This window comes from Rhinatrema bivittatum, chromosome 2 (assembly GCF_901001135.1).
Source record: "Rhinatrema bivittatum chromosome 2, aRhiBiv1.1, whole genome shotgun sequence".
Classification (NCBI taxonomy): Eukaryota; Metazoa; Chordata; class Amphibia; order Gymnophiona; family Rhinatrematidae; genus Rhinatrema; species Rhinatrema bivittatum.
Genome location: NC_042616.1, coordinates 794056518 through 794071613, shown reverse-complemented (window position 1 = coordinate 794071613; position 15096 = coordinate 794056518). Strand labels below are relative to the sequence as shown.

Sequence of the window (15096 nt, the reverse complement as noted above, 5' to 3'; positions counted from 1 at the left end):
GACATCTGCTGTAGCCATAATGTAATGATTCATGTTATGCATATTAGACTACAGCAGTGTAACACTGCAAACAGAAATGCATTTCCTCCTGTATTGTGCAAAATACAAAAATATGAAAGATGCACTTTTGCCAGAGTTGACAGAGAAAATGTCTTCTCAGAAATATATAAGAAGAAAAAACACTTAAGAATTTTCAAAGAACCAGAAGCTACAATGGCAAAATGTCATAATCTGCAACCAGACCAAAAACATAATGTAATCAGAGAGAGAGAATACTGAGCATCACTGGAACTCTATGTTTTCTCTTCTGTACTTGAAATTCGGTCTTTTAAAACATTTTTTTACTTTACATATTACTTTAGCAATACACAGGACCAATGCAAGGGGATTAGGCACCCTAGGCACCTTATGCCTTGCCCCCCCCACCCCCTCCCGGTTGCGCTGACACCCCCTGCCCCGCTCCAGTCGCAGCCCCAACTTCTGCCTCCAGGGGCAGGGACCACATGCTGCCACTCCCCCATTCCCTGTGCTGCCCCTCCAAATTTAAATGAAATAATCCCTCCCCCCTCCCGACCCCTCCAAGACTCACGAAAACCCCTGCTGCCACTCCCGGACTGTCAGCTGCCACAAACCAAAATGGCGCCGGTGGCCTTTAACCCCTGTCATGTGTCAGGAGCCAGCCAATGGCAGTGGTTGTCCCTGTCACATGGTAAGGGGTAAAGGCCACCGGCACCATTTTGGTTAGTGGCAGCCGACGGCCCAGGAGCGGCAGATTGCTCCCGGGCCCCCGCTGTACCAGGGGTTTTCGTGAGTCTTGGTGGGGTCGGGAAGGTGGTGCAATGGGGGAAGTAAGGCGGGGGCTGGGCAGAATTTTGAAGGGGCACTTTTTTGCCGCTTCAAAATTCTGCTGCCTGAAACAGCCGCCTCACCCTGCCTCATTGGCTTGCAAGCGGCGGTGCCCCCTAATGGTCAGCACCCTAGGCCCAGGCCTAGCTCGCCTAGTGCTTCCGCCGGTGCTGGCAATACATACAAATTGTCCTGGCAGTGAAGTTCCTTTAATTAGAACCTAATTATTGTTGCCTTTTTCAATAACCAAAACATAAACTAATGAAATGGAAACTAATTAAATCAGTAGTTTATGAAGGAAAATAGCCAATTAAACCCTCAACAAAATTAATTGCTTGTATTATGTGTTGCATAAATATAAAAATCCATGTTATCAAACATTCCATGCTTTTTTTTTTCCTGTCAACAGAATTGTTTAAAGATGGATGAAGTGGAGTAGAATTGACAAATCTGTTGCTTAGACCATCTGTGTAGAAAGAAATTGGGGATAAATTTACCTATTTTGTGACTGAAATGGAAGCTGAGGCAAATAGCTATTCTGCAAGTCCGGAAAATAAAAATATTTGATATTCAGTGTTGAAATAGAGGCTATGCAGGAGACCAAGTAGGATGAAAATAAACATATGAGGCAACATACTGAACCCATCCTACGTGGTGCCAAAGAATTCATTAGCTGCCTGAACCTCCTCATTCCATATCAAACATCCAAAGTTGCACTGATGTGTGTCCTCTGTAGAGAAAAATGGGGAAACCATATTGAGCATGCTCAGGCTAGGTCAGTGTTAACTAAGGGCAAAAATAAAAAATGCCTGCTTGCCCGCTCTCCAGTCTCTATATTGCCTCATATACATACACTCTGAAACACTGAATTGTTCAAGCTTTGTAGGAGTCGGTGGAGAAAACTTCAGCATTTTTCATGCATGCAAAACATCTTTAATTGTAGTCAGAAATCAAATGGCAAATGAGCTGCTGGCATGCATAGCCACTATCTCTCAAATTAAATATAAATACTTATTTTTATCTTTATTCTGTATCCTTCCATCACAGCTGTCCTCCAAAAGAAGGCACTGCATTCACAAGATATTAGACTTTTTCCATTTCCTATGCCTCATCCTCTTTCATGGCTTCATAATGTGGCAACCCCTTTTCATATAGGCCAGCAATGCACCTCATCTCTCTCGCACAAGATCTTCATTATTGCATCCCCTTACCTGCATCTCCAGCAGTCATGTCATAATAAAGGGAGTTCTATCTTCACCCTACTCCTGCTGGTATCCTGATACCTTCTACAATTTATTCATCATGCTTATTGACTGACATAATGCCTTCTAAGATAGAATGCACTACAATATATCCTGCTGTTGCTCTCATGAGCAGGGATGCATCTCGGTGATCAAGGAGATAACCATGTGATGTACAAACAAATGGATCCATCTAGAGCAGGGGTCTCCAAACTTTTCAAAGGCCATATAAGACACTTCAAATGACCAAGAGGGATGTTGGGGCCCTTGAAGTTTGCTTGGTGGGGAAGGGGGGGGGAGATTTTATCTTGCCCTTTTGATGCTTTTAAATGCTAGAAAATGAGGATGCACTGGATAGGGTTCCCAGGTATATAGCAGTTAGTGTCAGTAATAATATTTCTAGATTTCGCAAAAGTTAGCAGTCCTACCCCCTGCCTTCTCCTTCTGCTTCTCCTGAGGTGTGTGTGTGTATCCTTCGCTTGTCCCACTCCCCCTCCCTTTCCTTCCCTCTCATTCACTGCCCTTCCTTTCTTTTCACTCACCTCACTCTCTCTTAACTTGTCACTCACTCAGCCCCTTAACCCCACCCTGGCATTACTTTGATTTTTGGTTTGCCAGCTCTTCTTCCACTGGTGGGGACTGACTTCCCTGTTGGCAGCTGCTCTTCTCCCTTTAGCAGGCTCTGGGAAACATGCCACCCTTTCCTGTTCCTTGCCACACATGAGGGAAAAAAAACAACAAAAAACTTCTTGTCCCTTCTTTAAAGCCTACTGTTTGGCATCATCAAGGGGCGAGGATGCCTATGAACTGTGCAAAGGCAGTATATAAGTAGACCTCAGCTCTTGAAATACTGGCAATACACTGCCCTCACAATGGTGTTGGACACAGTATAAAAATGGAAGCATAACATGCTCATGCTTATTGCTTGTTACCTGTCTGAGAAAGGAGTAATAGAAGCCTGCACTTCATCCGTGACTGTAACCACTTCTTCATTTTATTTTATTTTATTAAAGGGGTCATTCATCAAATCGCATTAGGGCCCTAACGCTGGCGATAACACCATAATGCAAGCGATAAATAATACATTTTGAGATGCATATGCAAATTTAAAAAATGTAGTCAAATGGAAGGAGTTTGGACAGAGTTTATGAAAATGAGGGGTGCTTAACGTTGTATGCGATAGCGTAACGCACATTATCACTGGATTTAATGCCGGAAATAACTACACCTTTTTTCCTGTTGTTATGCTGTGCGTTATGCCAGAAACGGGTACTCTCTACCTAGCTGCTATCAAGCTAGGTGAAGAGAATAATATACAAATTTTATTTTTGTATACTTTTCATCACTCCAAATCACATAAGATCTTCACTGATGTCTACCGTGCTGTTTGTACCTCTGACTGTGCATGTAAACCCCCCCCAAAATCTAGGCCACCACCAAAACCTCATCTTGAGTTACTAGTTGCCCTCTTACAGTGGTACAAATAGTTTACTTATATGAGAGACTTATAAAAAGTTGTCTCTCTCTCGCAGCTGCCCCAAAATGCGGTGAAAGCCTATCTGAGCACTTCTCAGCTCGCAAAGTGAAAATATTGTGGGTGTAATAAATTTAACGCAAAATACCTATTTGATGCAGTAAAATAGCACGCGTTGCGGTATCTGGAAAATTTCCCTAACCATGCCCCCTTTTTTTTTTTATCACGGGCGCTATTCTTGTGAAATTTATAGCAAAATGATTAATCTAGGCCTAAATTTGTTACTCGCTGATACACCAGGAGTGCTAGAGGAAGGTTGGAGGAGTAGGAACAGGAGTGGAGATAGGAAAGGGGGGAGGGATAGGAGGAGGTGGGAGAGGGAAAGGGATAGGTAGACAAGTCCATTGGGAGTAAGACAGGCTAGGAATAGGCAGAGAGGAGGGGGGGAGTGGGAGCGGGAGTGAGTGTTAAGGGAGGACACCTTTCTGGAAGTGGAAGTGGCACCCCCTTCAGGCAGCCAGAGAACAGGGCTTGTTCAACTGAGGGCATTGAAGTTCAGCCCGGCAGATAACAAGATGATCATTGTTGGGGTCCTGGAACATTATACCATGCTTTTTGGCAACTGTTCAGTCAAACCCTCGGCATCCAAGGGCCAGATCTGGCATACCATTGCCCAGGCTTATCTCAAGGCATAGCAGCGTGAAACGGAGTGGGGAGCAGATGGCCCACAGGTAACGGGACTTAAAGGTCCAGTTGAAGACAAAAGGTGGCAAACCGTAACAAGTGCATACGGCAGACCGGCGGAGGAGCCACTTTTTCAATTGTACTCATGCCTATGAAGAAGCATCTCATCCAATGGTTGGGATTGGATGTGTTCAAGGGCATGGCTAAGAGGCTGGACACCACGCAAAACAGAGCTGGTAAGTTCACCTCACCTGTAAATGGAAAGACTGCTACACTTGTGCACATCATTTGGCATAAGTTGCTCACATTGATTGACATGTAAAGTGTGCATCTTATGCCAAACAATCCATGTGTGTGCCTCTTGTTTCCACAGCTCTCGCCCAGGACTTTGCTGGTCCCAGCTATCAAGCCCCAAGGACCAGAAGTGAAGACCCAGAGAACAGCCATGCAGCAGCACTTTTCCATGTTCCCTTGCTTATGGATGCACAGTTCAGTGAGGAGGAGCAGCAGCAGCCTCCTCAGCACAGCCAGATCCTGGAAGCCCTTGGCTCAGCAAACCCACTGAAAGTGAGCTTAACATTTCTTCATTCATGGACAAACCCAGCCTACAGTGAAACACAATTTATCCAGTCTAACCTTGCTCCAGCACACCACATAGCCAGCACGAGGCAGCAAGCACTTGAGCCAGAGCAGCCCATCAGCCCCCTCATGCCACCTCTGGAGGCCCAAACCTCTGCTCCAGCTTGACAAGCGCAGCACTAGCTCCAACACCAGCATTGACAGAGGCCTCAATGTGCGAGCAGCTTAATTGGCTGGAAAGGAGCCATGATGTCCACCTCCCCACATACAGTCAGAGCTAGTGCACCTGAGAAGGGCTATGAACAGGCAGACCCATGCCCTGCATGACCAGATGGAAGCCCACACATAAGCTGTCACCACAGTTGCTACCTCGATAAATAACCTCACCAGCGTCCTAACCCAGATTCTACAACGAATCCTCCACCTGTGCCTTCCCAGGCATTCCAAGGCTCCACACCAGGTAGTAGTCCCCAGCCTGAGAGACAATCCAGGGGTAGGCCTCCCAAAGACATGCCACCCCCAAGTGGCAGCCACAGTGTGGTTAAGGGCAATGAAGGTTCGGAACTGCTGCCCTGTAATGCCTAAGAACAAGACTTATCGAACAAGCCTGACTGGGCCTCTGGATAGTGTTCCTGTGTCAGCTAGATGGAAGAAGCCTGCTGGACCTGCCCTGACTACAGAGTTGCTGTGCCTGCTAGATGATGGGGATGGTCAACTGTCTGCTAGTGTTGTCCTGCAGTCTACTTCTAATGTCCTCCTCAATGCTCTGCCCGTACTCCAGCCTCCTTGATGCCATCTCCAGTCACAGTCCAGCTGCTGTCTCTTCTCATCAATGTCTCATCTCCTGATGCTGGTGTCTCGTCTCAACTCCTCCTGCTGCTGCCTCCATGCTGGTGTCTCATCTCATCTCATGTCATCCTGCTGCTGCCTCCATGCTGCTGTGTCATCTCATGTCATCCTGCTGCTGCCTCCATGCTGCTGTCATCTCATGTCATAGCAGCATAGAGGCAGCAGCAGGATATCTTCTCTTGGGGTTCCTGTCTCCATGCTGCAGTGTCTTCTCCTGGGACTCCTGCCTCCATGCTGCGCTCTCCTGTCCTGGTCCTGCTGCCTACTACTTAACCTTTGCTTCTTTGGCCCTTAGGCTGTCCCCTTGAGTGCATTCTTTCAACATGGACTGTCTGAAGGCCTTTTGGTTAACATCCTTTGGTTGTGCTGCTATCAGCTCTAACAGTAGAGCTGAACTATAGCTATTGGGTTGCCACTTCTGCTTTCTATAATCTTTGCTGCAATCATGATTGTGCAAAAGTATAAGATACTAATACTGTATATGTAATGTTGCCATGTATAATAATTTATGTAGAGGTCTACACTCAATGTGCTGTTCATTACATTTATAATGTCATGTGCAATTATATATCTTGTCCTTGCAGAATATGATTACAAAAGATGTTGACATGCTTTCAATCTGTTGACATTTGTTACGTAATGGTCACAGGTTTGAAAGAACACTTTCTGCTTGTCTATTTTTATTGTGTGCTTTTTCTCTTATGGGTTCACTAGGTCAAAGGTTTGGGATCCCCATGACCTTGCGTGCTAGAGTGCCATTGGCCATTCCAAGTAGTCACTTCTGGCAGGCAAGAACATATAGACTATGGCAAACAACCAAAAGCTGATTGTATGCTCCCAAGGAAAACAGCAAGAGCTAAACAGGAAGCTCCTTACTGTGGAGTTTCAGTATTGACTCCAGTTGCCTTATCCAGAGAACATACTCTTTATCTAACTGTTGGTTACATGGGCATGTATGTGAGATGGTCAGTAGCTAGCTAGTGAGCACCAGACTGGATGGGCCGTTTGGTCTTCTTCTGCCGTCATTTCTATGTTTCTATGTTTCATTCTGGTGGAATATGTGTGGAAATGTTAACCTAGAGGTGCAGTGGCCTTGTCTTCACTCTGTTGGGGACCAATCGGTTGTCTAGCTATGGAAAGGTCATAATGCACCTATTACAAACCATTGGCCTGTAACTATGTTAGATATATCACCTCTGACCAAACAATGGCCCTTTTGTATGGCTCTGACACTAAATTCTATCATGACATGTTTTCAGTCAGAAGGCTACTTGAAAATGACATAAAGTCCTAAGTGTGTTTTATCTCTAGGGAGCATTAACGTGCAGCTATAGGTATCCGGGACAGAGAGTACATAGTGTACATGTAAAGCCTGTGTGATATTAAGGACAAGTTACACTAATCACCCCCCAAGACTTAACATTGGGCCCCTTACTTGGATCCTCACTCCACCTAAAAGGCAATCTAGACAAAAGCCTTTTTTAGGTTCCACACTAAACAAAATGTCTTCTACTTGCAGACTGCTCTAACACCGTGTCAGCAACTGTGTGACAACTGAGGAGGAGAGAGGGAGTTGTGTAGGTTAGAAAAAGCCAGTAGCTCAAGAGTAGACAGCTAGGAGGCCTGCAGTTGTTTGGGACCAGGCAGACCTCTGCAGACCTCTGCAGACTGGCTGCCTCCTCTGTACAGGCTTGGCATCTGGATCTGTATAATATCTGTTTGCAAAGGCATTATGACATTTTCCGAATGGTGAATAAAATGGAAAATGTCATAATGCCTCTGTATCACTCCATGCTAAGACCGAACTTTAAGTACTGTGTACAAGTCTGGTCACCACATCTTAAAAAAGATATAGTTGCATTGGAGAAGGTATAGAGAAGGGCGACCAAAATGATAAAGGGGATGGGATGTCTCCCCTATGAGGAAGGCTAAAGAGGTTAGGGCTCTTTAGCTTGGATAAGAGATGGCTGAGGGGGGGATATCATAAACTTTAAAATCATGAGAGATCTTGAACAGGTACATATGAATTGGTTATTTACTCTTTCGGATGATAGAAGGACTAGAGGGCACTCCATGAAGTTAGCAGGTAACGCATTTAAAACTAATCAGAGAAAAAAAGTTGAATAGTTCAGCTCAGTTACTCACCTTGGAAAGGTGTTGAGGTAGTGTGATTGGGTTTGAATAGGGACCAACATTTGTTAATCAAGGGAGCAGTGAGTCACTCAGGCTGACTAACTGAAGTTAGACTGTTTGTATTTCCCAACCCTCCCACCCCTAGCTCATCCCTTAATTTATAGGCAGGTGCCACTTTCACAAAAAAAAAAAAAAACATCAACAAAAACTTTATTGAGAATTCGATCAGACCCCGGTAGGCCACTACCAGACACATAGTGAATTCACTAATACATTTAAAGGAAGTTAGACACATTCCTACTCCCATAGCAACCTAAAACTTAACTAGGAACTGATCAAAATTGAGATGAAGGCAGCAGTCCAGCAGCAAGAGGGGGGCTTCCCAGTCTTTTGCATCGAGTGTCACATGTATGATTTTTTACCCACCGGTGAGAAGTTGTACATGTGCATGCGATGCAAAGAGCTCCTGGCTCTCAGAGAACGAGTCCGATCTCTGGAGGCTAGAGTGGCAGACCTGGAGGAGCTGAGGCAGACAGAGAGGTATATAGATGAGACCTTCAGGGACATAGTAGTCAAGTCCCAACTTCAGACTGGCAGCCCTGGTGCTGCCTTGGAGGAAGAAGGTCTCATAATGGGAGAGCACCAACCAGGTGTAGCAGGAAAGGATCCTGTAGCAAGGACCTGCTCTCTAGGTGATGCATTGTCCTTTCGCACTGAGGATATCTCCCCAAGGCCTACTGCCCAGGAGGGAAGGGTTAGGTCGGCCGTCATAGTTGGTGATTCGATTATTAGGAATGTAGATAGCTGGGTGGCTGGTGGGCCTGAGGATCGCCTGGTAACATGCCTACCTGGTGCGAAGGTAGCGGACCTCACGCGTCACCTAGATAGGATTTTAGACAGTGCTGGGGAGGAGCCGGCTGTCGTGGTACACGTGGGCACCAACGACATAGGAAAATGTGGGAGGGAGGTTCTGGAAGCCAAATTTAGGCTCTTAGGTAGAAAGATTAAATCCAGAACCTCCAGGGTAGCATTCTCTGAAATGCTCCCTGTTCCACGTGCAGGTCACCAGAGGCAGGCAGAGCTCCGGAGTCTCAATGCGTGGATGAGACGATGGTGCAAGGAAGAGGGATTCAGTTTTGTTAGGAACTGGGGAACCTTTTGGGGAAGGGGGAGTCTCTTCCGAAGGGATAGGCTCCACCTTAACCAGGGTGGAACCAGACTGCTGGCGCTAACCTTTAAAAAGGAGATAGAGCAGCTTTTAAACTAGAACAAAGGGGAAAGCCGACAGTCGCTCAGCAGCGCATGGTTCGGAGAGAGGTATCTTTAAAGGATACTAATGATGCATTAGAATTAGGGCATCCCAACAGTGAGGTTCCAATAATTAGAAAAGTAGTCCAAGTGCCTTTAACTAAAAACTCACCTGACCTAAAAAATTCTAACTTATCCCTTTCAATTAAAAAGCAGAATAAAAATACAAAAAAAAAACAAACTTTGAAATGTTTGTATGCTAATGCCAGAAGTCTAAGAAGTAAGATGGGAGAATTAGAATGTATAGCAGTAAATGATGACATAGACTTAATTGGCATCTCAGAGACATGGTGGAAAGAGGATAACCAATGGGACAGTGCTATACCGGGGTACAAATTATATCGCAATGACAGAGAGGAGCAGTCGGGAGGAGGTGTGGCGCTTTATGTCCGGGATGGCATAGAGTCCAACAGGATAAACATCCTGCATGAGACTAAATACAAAATTGAATCTTTATGGGTAGAAATCCCTTGAGTGTCAGGGAAGACTTCAGTGATAGGGGTATACTACTGTCCACCTGGTCAAGATGGTGAGATGGACAGTGAAATGCTAAGAGAAATTAGGGAAGCTAACCAAATTGGTAGTGCAGTAATAATGGGAGACTTCAATTACCCCAATATAGACTGGGTAAATGTATCATCGGGTCACGCTAGAGAGATAACGTTCCTGGATGGAATAAATGATAGCTTTATGGAGCAATTGGTTCAGGAACTGACGAGAGAGGGAGCAATTTTAGATCTAATTCTCAGTGGAGCACAGGACTTGGTGAGAGAGGTAACGGTGGTGGGGCCGCTTGGCAATAGTGATCATAATATGATCAAATTTGATTTAATGACTGGAAAAGGAACAGTGTGCAAATCCAAGGCTCTCGTGCTAAACTTTCAAAAGGGAAACTTTGATAAAATGAGAAAAATTGTTAGAAAAAAACTGAAAGGAGCAGCTACAAAAGTAAAAAATGTCCAAGAGGCGTGGTCATTGTTAAAAAATACCATTCTAGAAGCACAGTCCAGATGTATTCCACACATTAAGAAAGGTGGAAAGAAGGCAAAACGATTACCGGCATGGTTAAAAGGGGAGGTGAAAGAAGCTATTTTAGCCAAAAGATCTTCATTCAAAAATTGGAAGAAGAATCCAACAGAAGAAAATAGGATAAAGCATAAACATTGGCAAGTTAAATGTAAGACATTGATAAGACAGGCTAAGAGAGAATTTGAAAAGAAGTTGGCTGTAGAGGCAAAAACTCACAGTAAAAACTTCTTTAAATATATCCGAAGCAGAAAGCCTGTGAGGGAGTCAGTTGGACCGTTAGATGATCGAGGGGTTAAAGGGGCACTTAGAGAAGATAAGGCCATTGCGGAAAGATTAAATGATTTCTTTGCTTTGGTGTTTACTGAAGAGGATGTTGGGGAGGTACCCGTAATGGAGAAGGTTTTCATGAGTAATGATTCAGATGGACTGAATCAAATCACGGTGAACCTAGAAGATGTGGTAGGCCTGATTGACAAACTGAAGAGTAGTAAATCACCTGGACCGGATGGTATACACCCCAGAGTTCTGAAGGAACTAAAAAATGAAATTTCAGACCTATTAGTAAAAATTTGTAACTTATCATTAAAATCATCCATTGTACCTGAAGACTGGAGGATAGCAAATGTAACCCCAATATTTAAAAATGGCTCCAGGGGCGATCTGGGAAACTACAGACCGGTTAGCCTGACTTCAGTGCCAGGAAAAATAGTGGAAAGTGTTCTAAACATCAAAATCACAGAACATATAGAAAGACATGGTTTAATGGAACAAAGTCAGCATGGCTTTACCCAGGGCAAGTCTTGCCTCACAAATCTGCTTCACTTTTTTGAAGGAGTTAATAAACATGTGGATAAAGGTGAACCGGTAGATATAGTATACTTGGATTTTCAGAAGGCGTTTGACAAAGTTCCTCATGAGAGGCTTCTAGGAAAAGTAAAAAGTCATGGGATAGGTGGCGATGTCCTTTCGTGGATTGCAAAGTGGCTAAAAGACAGGAAACAGAGAGTAGGATTAAATGGGCAATTTTCTCAGTGGAAGGGAGTGGACAGTGGAGTGCCTCAGGGATCTGTATTGGGACCCTTACTGTTCAATATATTTATAAATGATCTGGAAAGAAATACGACGAGTGAGATAATCAAATTTGCAGATGACACAAAATTGTTCAGAGTAGTTAAATCACAAGCAGATTGTGATAAATTGCAGGAAGACCTTGTGAGACTGGAAAATTGGGCATCCAAATGGCAGATGAAATTTAATGTGGATAAGTGCAAGGTGATGCATATAGGGAAAAATAACCCATGCTATAATTACACAATGTTGGGTTCCATATTAGGTGCTACAACCCAAGAAAGAGATCTAGGCGTCATAGTGGATAACACATTGAAATCGTCTGTTCAGTGTGCTGCAGCAGTCAAAAAAGCAAACAGAATGCTGGGAATTATTAGAAAGGGAATGGTGAATAAAACAGAAAATGTCATAATGCCTCTGTATCTCTCCTTGGTGAGACCGCACCTTGAATACTGTGTACAATTCTGGTCTCCGCATCTCAAAAAAGATATAATTGCGATGGAGAAGGTACAGAGAAGCGCTACCAAAATGATAAGGGGAATAGAACAGCTCCCCTATGAGGAAAGACTAGAGGTTAGGACTTTTCAGCTTGGAGAAGAGACACGGCTTGGGGGGATATGATAGAGTTTAAAATTATGAGAGGTCTAGAACGGGTAGATGTGAATCGGTTATTTACTCTTTCGGATAATAGAAGGACTAGGGGGCACTCCATGAAGTTAGCATGGGGCACATTTAAAACTAATCGGAGAAAGTTCTTTTTTGCTCAATGCACAATTAAACTCTGGAATTTGTTGCCAGAGGATGTGGTTAGTGCAGTTAGTATAGCTGTGTTTAAAAAAGAATTGGATAAGTTCTTGGAGAAGTCCATTACCTGCTATTAAGTTCACTTAGAGAATAGCCACTGCCATTAGCAATGGTAACATGGAATAGACTTAGTTTTTGGGTACTTGCCAGGTTCTTATGGCCTGGATTAGCCACTGTTGGAAACAGGATGCTGGGCTTGATGGACCCTTGGTCTGACCCAGTATGGCATTTTCTTATGTTCTTATGTACGTTTAAGCATCACAGACTACTTGCAGATTGATGGAGTGGAAGAGCTGTTACAGAAGATCTCCTCCCTGTCATGGGATGACGTTAGTGCAGTCAATACCTCCCAGAACATTGGGAAAGTTAGCGGTGGCATAAAAGCCTCTCTTCAATTCCATCAAGTCCTGCCTGTCCCAAGGAAATGCTATGTAGTGATTCATGCAGTTAAATACAACTCTTATGACCTGGTCCAGACAGCAAGAAAAAGTGGTTTGGGACTCTTCCCCCCACCCCCCCCCGAACCCCTATGTCATTTGGAAGGAGGTTGCCATGAAATCCATGGAGGCCAGTAGTTTGGTGAGGCTCGGCACTGCATGAGACCTTTCCGTATCCAGATCCCCTCGGATTTCTTCATATAATTCCAGGATAGCCTGAGAGCTAAGGTGTGATACCTGCTAACCTCATCCTCTGGCATTCCCAGCAATGTGACTCATCGAGGAAACATGCGCTCCCTGTGTCTCCTCCATTGTGCCCACCTGCGTGCCAAGGGCTGCCGTGGGCCCCGGCCCACTTCCTGTGGCTCGGGCTCCAGTGCTGGAACTTCCCTTGCCTGTTCTTGTGGTGGTGGTGGTTCTTGTCTGCAGTGAGCCTCCTAAAGCATCCAATATCCCCCAACAAGTAAACTTGCCACAACCATTATGGTCTTAGGAAGTCAGGCTAGGTAAGAATAGGTGTTTTTATTGGCCCAGGAGGGCCTGGTAGGTATGTCTGATAGAACACCTCTGTTTATCGCGCGTGATAATAGCCGCAATCTGCAATAGCTGCAGTAGGCGTGCAATAAAAACTTGTTTTCCCTTGTACCGCAAAAAAAGGGTGTAGTTATTTAAATCCTGTGTTAGTATGCATTAAGCTATCGTGAAATGTGGTAGGACATCTTAATTTGCATTAACTCCTCCCAATGCATACTAAATTTAAAAATTGCATGCTAGCTTATATTGTGCTATTTAGAGCAAGCACAACTCCCATTAGATGCCATTTAACGCGTGTTTGGCCCTAACACACTTTGATGAACATCCCTATTAGTGTGAGAGAGGTTGGATCTGCATGCTATTTTATTTATTTAGATTTATCTCATGCATTTTCTCTAGTAACGTAAGGCTAAAAACATCCAGGTACTGTAGATATTTCCCTATCCTCAAAGGGCTTACAATCTTAAAAATCTGTTTGTACCTGAGGAAATGGAGAGTGAATTAACTTGCCCAAGGTTGTGTCCATTACGTGATACTACAGTGAGAGAATCGTTTTTTTGGATCAATTCTTTGCATGCACAATGGACTCATTTTATTGAGTGTCATCTTTTCTGGGGAAACCTTTTAGACCAGCCTGGACTCCATGAGATTGCTGATTCTGTGGTAGGGTGGTCAGATCAATACATTTTGCCTCATGGACACTAGGAGGCAGAAGTTGAGAGGGCAAGGTTTCCTCAATGGCTGAATGAGAAACTTCAACCCCATCCAGAGGCACAGAAAGCCTTTCTTGCCATGGTCTTCCCCCACGTGAGAAGAAAGGAAATATTAAATTTATATTTTGTGTAACAACACTTTTATTATTGATATATGATGTCCTTGGGTTTTGTAGGGTTAGTGGGATGTGTGCATGAATGATGGATGTGAGTCCCTGTGTACAGGGTAGGATTGGAATAGTGTGTACCTCTTGAAAGTAATTGTGAGAAAGATGTATGAATGGAGCTGAGGCAGGAGGGGAATGTGTGGATAGTGTGTTGAGATATATGTGCAGTTGGTAGAGACTGGCAATGCTGCTTTTCAAGAGATAAATGCTACAATATATAATGGTCATAATGGTACTGTCCATTTAAAAGTGACAAGAAACAGCACTAAATGGTGCTATATTGCAACAAAACTTTTTCCATTTCTTTTCCAATGGAATCAGAGAAAAAGGAAATAGTGTACCTTAGTCTTATGCCTCATGGGGCTTGCATTTTTTATGTCCCCTGTGTGGGCAGGCTAGGCCTCTTATCCCGGGTTCGATGACTTGCCTAGATACAAATCATGGTGTCTCTGGTGGCAGTCCCCTCCAGTGAGGCTCCTGCCATTTTTAGATAGCATTCCAGGCAGGAGTTCATATTATTTAGTCTGACCAATGGATATCGACAGAGGCCCTGACATCGAAGGATCCAGGAGGGCATTACCAATGTATTGATGACATTGATTGCCCCTTGAACCATACACTAGGCTCAGAACTCGGTTGCTGCTTTCATGGAGAGGCGTGCTTATTCTCCCCTCAGTCCAGGGAACTGCACTAATCTTCATGGGCCCAAGTTACTTCTTGTGCCCTGAATGATGTGACCTCTTCTGCCTGCCTGCCTGCCAGTCTGTCTGACTTGGCAGGGAAGTCTTCAAGGAGGATATGGAGATCCTGAGTATGGGAGCAATCAGCAGTGCTGATGCACTGTTGGTGCTATGCTCCGAAGACATCAGGTAGTTGTGCACATCAGGCGTCAAGGCACCAGCTGACTTAACACCAAGTTCCGCAGTACCAGCTGAATGGGCAGTGGTGCCAATGGAACCAGTACCGGGCACCATGGGCATCAGCCACCATGGGCACCAATCAAATCGGTGCTATCTGCTTCTATGAACGCCAATGAATTTGGTTGCCATGGGCACTGCTGGAGTTGGCTGGTTGGGCATTGATGGAATTGGCACCATCAGCTGCTGCAGGCACAGATTCTTTGGCTCCATAGGCATCAGATGCCACTGGAGTCTGTACTGTTGGCTGCCCTGATGGAAAAAGCACTGATGGAATGCCATGGGAGTTGATGGGCAAAATTGGTCATTGATG

At 44.6% G+C, this 15096-nt stretch overlaps 1 protein-coding gene across 23 annotated transcripts in view; it reads left to right on the top strand.

The window, feature by feature from the left end:
• Positions 1 to 15096, top strand: part of PTK2 (protein tyrosine kinase 2) — a 1447287-nt gene that overhangs the window by 985757 nt on the left and 446434 nt on the right. The gene's annotated exons all lie outside the window — the stretch shown is intronic.